Genomic DNA, 6,912 nt, shown 5'->3' with positions numbered 1-6,912 from the left:
CGTGGATTAAGAATGGTCTTGCACTAGTGATTAAAACTGAAAGTATGTGTATGGTAGGTATCTTGTTCGGATCCTGTCTCCTTTATTTGTAAATTGTCTTATATGCACGCGAAGTAGACGAAAATACTTCATTCGTATTTTAAAAAGAGATATACTTTCCTTAAATATCCGTATTTTAAAAAGAGATACACTTTTTTTCCTGACATTTCTTTGTCTCCTCTTTCTATTATATTAATATTTCTCATTTTTCTTGTGGTCCCTACACTTACTCACAACATCTTTTTACCATAATAAATAATTCACCCACTACCCAACTTTCATCTTATTTTCATAAATTCAACTCACTCTCCTAAAACTATGTGCCGGTCACAATGTATCTATTTTTAAAATACGAAGGCAGTATATAAAAAAATACAATTATGTTGGGTAAAGAAAAATACTCACATCGTTTCTCTAAATAAAAAGTTGACATCAAAATTATTGGAGGATGAATTTTTAATATGTTTGTTTGATTGAATTTTGTTAAATGAAATTAAATATGATTTAATTGTGACGATATTAAAATGTGGCATATAATAAAGTGTTGGAAATAAAAAAGTAAATTATGATTAATATGGAGTTTAATTTGTTGTGATTAAGTATTTGGTTTTGAATTTTTGTTGGTTGTGATTAAATTTGATTGACGAATTTCCCTTAAATCTTCTTATTTTATTTTACAATTAATGTTAATATAATTTGTAAGTGGTAGTGGCGTTTTAGACTATTCTATTGGGGGATACCAAAAGATCATTTAAAGCTATTAACCGATGAGTTCCTTATAGAAAAGAGATTTATATTGTCCTTGATTCATACACAAAAAAAAGGACATCGATATGTTTGGTAGCCAGTAATAAATGATATGAATGAGAATAAATCTAAGTGATATTTGACAAGAAACATAAAATTATAATGTAGCATGATGTGCGGGCCTAGTGGTTAAGAATGAAGACCTGTGTACAATAGGTTTCAGGTTCAAATCAACCCGTCCCCATTTGTAATTTATATTGCCCTTGTGACTCATTCGCACAAAAAATAAAATAAAGTAATAATGACCGTAGTAATAAAATATTAACTCAAATCAGGTGTTTTTTTCAGGGTGGTAATGAAATTGTATGAAATAACAAATTGAAAATTTTGAATGAAAGAGATTATCGTGATAATGAAACTTGATTTTTTTTTCCAAAGTTACATACACATTAATTTCCATTGATACTTTTCTCAATCGCTAACTGTTGTACCCGGGTACAGCCAGCTCTGGCTGTACCCCCCAAAAACGACGCGCTCATATTGTTTGTTCATTCTTGTCGAATGTTTGTTCTTTTTTATTGTATTGTTTGTTCTTTCTTGTTGTACTGTTTGTTCTTTCTTGTTGTACTGTTTGTTCTTTCATGTTGTTTTTTAAATTCATGATCAAATTTTCATAATTGTTGTATTTTTTGTTCTTTCTTTTGGAATTTTATGTTCTTTTTTATATTGTTTGTTCTTTCTTGTTTATTTGTTTATTTTATAATAATCATATGGTTAATGTTCATAATTAAACTCTTCATTAATCTTTTATTCTTTCTTTTTGTATTGTTTGTTCTTTCTTGTTGTACTGTTTGTTCTTTCTTGTTGTTTTTTAAATTCATTCATCAAACTTATTGTTGTATTGTTTATTCTTTCATGTTGGCTTTAAAATTCTTCATAAAATTGTTCATAATTGTTGAATTATTGTTCTTTCTTGTTTATTTGTTTGTTCACAATAAATATATGATTAATGTTCATAATGAAATTGTTCACTTCATTGGTCTTTTATGTTTTTACAAGCGCCTATATTGTTTTTTTCCAAATAAATAAATAAATGTTCATTTCCAAAATAGTAAATGTTCATTACAAATAAATAAATAAATGTTCATTTCCGAAATAGTAAATGTTCATTTTTGTAGTTTATTTCCAAATAAATAAATAAATGTTCATTTCCAAAATAGTAAATGTTCATTCTAAATAAATAATAAATGTTCATTTCCGAAATAGTAAATGTTCATTTTTGTACCAGTATATTAATGTTCATTTTAAACAACACAAAACGACATCATTTTGGATGGGGGTACAACCATCTTTGACTGTACCCGGGTATAGCCGAAAATTTGCGCTATTTCAATACTCTAATTTATAATGATCGACTCATTCGGAAGCAATGGATGGATTACGAAAAATTGCGTACTTTTTGGCAAGTGTAATTGGCCAAAATAGGTCACGTCTATTACCCGACACGTGTCCGGAGTTAATGTTGGAATGACAGAAATGAGAATCGGCTGGGATGTCATGGGGGTGGGGTACTACTTTACTGGTGGGGGTGAGTAAGATTTTATAGGTTGGATTTAGGGAAGGCTGCTTGCTCACTGCTTTCTACCGTTCTTTCATTGGTTCTGGACTTGTGGGCTCCATGCCAGAACAACTTACGCCAGTTAAGTCGGTGGGACCATCAAAACATTTATTCATTACAAAAAATATGCAGTTAAAACAAAAATATAACCGTCGCCTGAGAGATTCGAACTCTCGCGGGGAAACCCCATGTACTTAGCAGGCACACGCCTTAACCACTCGGCCAAAGCGACTATTCTGGTAATCTGGTAGTTTAGTCATACACAATAATATTTCAACAGCTGTTGCTCGATCATCTGCTTACTACAAATACCAATCTACAACTTTATGACAAAACTAAATTCACCTCATGTAATATATACTATATAACCCCATCCAATTTAATTCTCATAATTTATATTGACTAAGATTTTACAAATCACTAATATTACAGAGTATAATGATTATTTTTTCCGATATAAATTATTACGTTATGTCATTCTCTGCAATTTAAAAAGTTTGACCTTAAGTGTGACATTTATTTCAATAGACATATTCAGTATTGTTTATGCCAAATTTTGTATGGACGACCTTTGGTTGGGACATAGATGACTAGACAATATAGAGCAAGTAAATAACAAAAATAAAGGACAAAAATAAAGAGAGATGAGACACGAGATGGTGACGCGGAAAACCCGAAAGGGATAAAAACCGCGGGTGGCTATGAGTCCACCAATCCACTATGTTGTTGGCATAAAAAGCCTAGTTGAGTACAAGTACAATGGGTATTTGCAAGTACGTAAATATAACCGCCATAAACGCAAGTAGGTGTAACAGATATTATGGGTGTACGTAAGTGGATGAGATCTTTGGGGAAGGCTTATTGTGAATGAGCTTTATAATACGGTCGTAGGCTTACTGTAAGGGAAAATGTATTAGGAGAATGTATTCATCTTGGTGTATCTCGTGTGGATGAACAATGATGGTTAATAACATGTCAACATAGAGGAAAATGTTGTTAGTGGCTCCTTCATACTCTCAATAAAGGAACCGACCACGACACGTGTGGTACAAAACGACCCATAACATTGGCCCCCATTTTTCTAATTGTAGCGAGCCGAAAGTTAGGAAAATAATCTTCAAAGTCTGTCACCACGTTCATTTGCTGTCGACGCTAATCTGTCACTGTCTTCAGCCCGTCCATCGTCTTTCGTACTTAATCTTGATCGATGACGTTGCCACCTGGTGTCATCCATGATTTCTAACAGCGCTTGATTTCGTCATGCGTATATTGGTGTCTTCATGTCGACGTTGGTGTCATCATCTTTGATGTAAACCTGACATCTTGTGAAAGAATCGTTTCTCTTAATGAACGTAACACAACAGAATGTAATTCTTAAGACACCTGCACGAAAACATGTTTAAGACGTAGCGTTAGTTAGGTATCTGGCTTCATGGCCAACTTTTGTATCTCCGTCTGTCGCCTGATGCTCACATGCGTCATGGCCAACCGTCGCATCTTATTCTGTCGTCTGATGTTTACAGGCGTCATGGCCAACTGTTGTATCTTAGTCTGTCGTCTGATGTTTACATGCGTCATGGCCAACCGTCGCATCTTATTCTGTCGTCTGATGTTTACAGGCGTCATGGCCAACTATTGTATCTTAGTTTTTCGTCTGATGTTTACAGGCGTCATGGCCAACTATTGTACCTTAGTCCGTCGTCTGATGTTTACAAGCGTGCCTCTATTGTCGTTGTTGTGTGACATCTATTGCATGCAGGCAATATAAGCCTATACGTTTGTTCGTAGTCGTGTGAAGAACTTATAGAACGAATTCGCGTCGAGTGGGCACAAGGTCGAATTATTTTAGTCGGATGTAATGTCGTGTGAGGGTAGGTAGCAGGCCGCTAAGTTGAAGTTACAGGTGAATGAAGTGGGTGGTTTAAAGTAACCGTATGACGAATGTCAAGAAGAGTCGAAGGTTTATGAGGTTTCCTATAACATGAGGACAAGGGATAGGATGTTTTGATGGCGCAGTCTATGGCAGAAGAGTTTAGCCTATGGGATTTTTAGAAGAGTAGTTTAAGTAGGTTTCGAGCATTATGGGTTGGCTTTTTTTGTCGTCAGTGTCGAGGGGGAAAGACGTGTGTTTTTTTATTTTGTATTTGACGATTGGTTAGGCATTTGGACAAGCGTCGGGGGTGCATGCACGTCGTTAGCTTAAAATTTTGTTTATGCTGTCTCTGTTATTCGCTGTGGAATAGATGTCACCTGTGAGGTACTCGAAGAACAAAGTTATGTGCACATAAATAGTACCTGCGTCGTCTGTAGTGGTCGCGCTTAGAAGCGACATGTCGTCATTTGGATCCAATTAGTTTAAGGGTCATGACCTTGGAGGCGTCGTCGCTTGTAGTTGATGGCGTCGTTCTTTGATGTTGTCTTCTGATGATGTCGTTCTTTGTTGTTGCTGTTGGTGATATCGTCAACAAGTGATCTGTAGAAAATACAAAAGGTAGAGGTGGACGTTCGCTTGATGCGAAGTTAGCGTTGATGAAGTATAATATAATTGCGTTTGGAAAGAGACATTCAACGCGATAGATAAGAAAAACTTAAATTGAACTTTAATCACATTGTAGCAAAAATATGAATAAATTAATTCATTCACAGAGTAAGTGTTAGATATTACTTAATTATGATTGATGTAGCGGAATTACGTCGTGTAGCTGAATGTCCCTCGATGACGACTCTACAATCAACAACATTGTCCTGGCGTCGTGATATCCCTCATCGCCGATCTTGTTTTCTTTCCTGAGATCATTGTTATCGCTTATACCATCGCCGTCACATCTGGCGTTGTCCCGTCATGTTGAATGAGTTTTACGCATCGCTGGTCTTGACACTGTCCAGTTCAACGTTGGTCGACTTATTGGTTGATCCTCGCAATGTGGCACAAGAAAGAACATATGGTTAATGTGAATTCCTTATACTGTCTTAAGTGGACGTTTTCTTAACATCTTTTGTAAAACCATTTGACAAACTTACATAACAATATGTCGTAAATTAAAATACATGTGAATTCTTTATAAATTACCTTTCTTGTTAATCGATTGACGTCCTGTCGCTTATCGTTGTTAAGGAACCCTGTGAGTTTGCTTTATTCGTCACTTTGACGTGTGATAGTGGTTGAGCCCCCAATATTAAAAAAGTCATACCTGATGTCAAAGTCTCATGACAAGATCATTGTGAAAAATAAATTATATTATTACATTGTTAGTTGTATCTCAAAGTTGTAACAAATATATTAAACTCAAAAGCAGTATATACTATCTTGCCCCCCTGTGACGACTTTGGGAAGATATTGTGACTGAAGTCAGCCACATATCATGACGTTTGTTTATATTTGACGTCGTGCATGCGTACCGGTATGATGCAACCTCTGAACGTCCTATCAAATCAAATTACCTCAAAAAGATTTGATAAAATGGTTAGTCATTAGGGAGATTGGGATTTTCACGGTGTGGCACAATGATTTATTAGTTAACTTAATGAATGTTAATACGATACGTGGTAATGTAAGAGAACCAAAGTAAATGAATTGGAATGAGGAAATGTGTGCAAAATTGTTTTAAAAATTACTCGTGTGTCATCACGGTCATCGATGATGATTATTTGACATTCCAATCCTTAGGTCCATCTTTTGAACCTTTCAAGCACCTTATTGATATAAGTGCTTTGACTAAGTCCAATCATCTTTTTAGATCTATCTCTGTAAATCTTGATGCCCAGCATGTACCGTGCTTCTCCTAGATCCTTCATCGAAAAACATTTCCCAAGCCAAATCTTGACAGAGTTCAACATAGGAATGTCATTTTCGATAAGTAATATGTCGTCGACATATAATACTAGAAAAGAAATTTTGCTCCCACTGACCTTCTTGTATACACAAGATTCGTCTACGTTCTTGACGAAGCCAAAGTAACTGACTGCTTCATCAAAACATATATTCCAGCTCCTTGATGCTTGTTTTAATCTGTAAATGGATTTCTTAAGCTTGCATTCCTTTTTAGCATTCTTTGGATCCTCAAAAACCTCAGCATGTGTCATAAACACAGTTTCTGTTAAAACGCCGTTTAAGAAAGCGGTTTTGACATCCATCTGCCTGTTAGGTTATGATACATATGACAATTCATAAATCATGCGGAAAAACCATAAAGCCAGGAAAACATATTATTTACACATAATCATTTAGCATAGTTTAGATGCATACTCTTTGTTGCGTGCCTTCCCTAGCTGCGCCCGAACCGAACAAGAACAAGTCTTTAGGACTCCAAGTGTCGTCCCTCCGTAGATAGTCCACAGCACGTCCGGATCCGCCTTAAGATTGACCAACTAGAATCGCCCTTAAGGTACTACTTATTTTCGGCTAAATGGGCAAGAGTTATGGCTGATTTTTCTGCTTAAAAATCCTAGCTTTGAATACTTGAAAACTTATGTATAAATAATGACCCTAGGCCCTTATTTATAGAGGT

The 6,912-nt window shown here is 35.4% G+C and overlaps 1 non-coding gene across 1 annotated transcript; it reads right to left on the bottom strand.

Moving 5' to 3' along the window:
- Positions 1 to 2,554: 2,554 nt before the first annotated feature.
- On the bottom strand, positions 2,555 to 2,636 carry TRNAS-GCU (transfer RNA serine (anticodon GCU)). Its single transcript has one exon. It is a non-coding gene; the product is annotated as a tRNA-Ser (tRNA).
- Between the last annotated feature and the right edge of the window lie 4,276 nt (positions 2,637 to 6,912).

Source organism: Spinacia oleracea, chromosome 3 (genome assembly GCF_020520425.1).
Source record: "Spinacia oleracea cultivar Varoflay chromosome 3, BTI_SOV_V1, whole genome shotgun sequence".
NCBI lineage: Eukaryota > Viridiplantae > Streptophyta > Magnoliopsida > Caryophyllales > Amaranthaceae > Spinacia > Spinacia oleracea.
The sequence above is the reverse complement of the archived record's forward strand: the minus strand, read 5'-3'. Positions and strand labels throughout refer to the sequence as shown.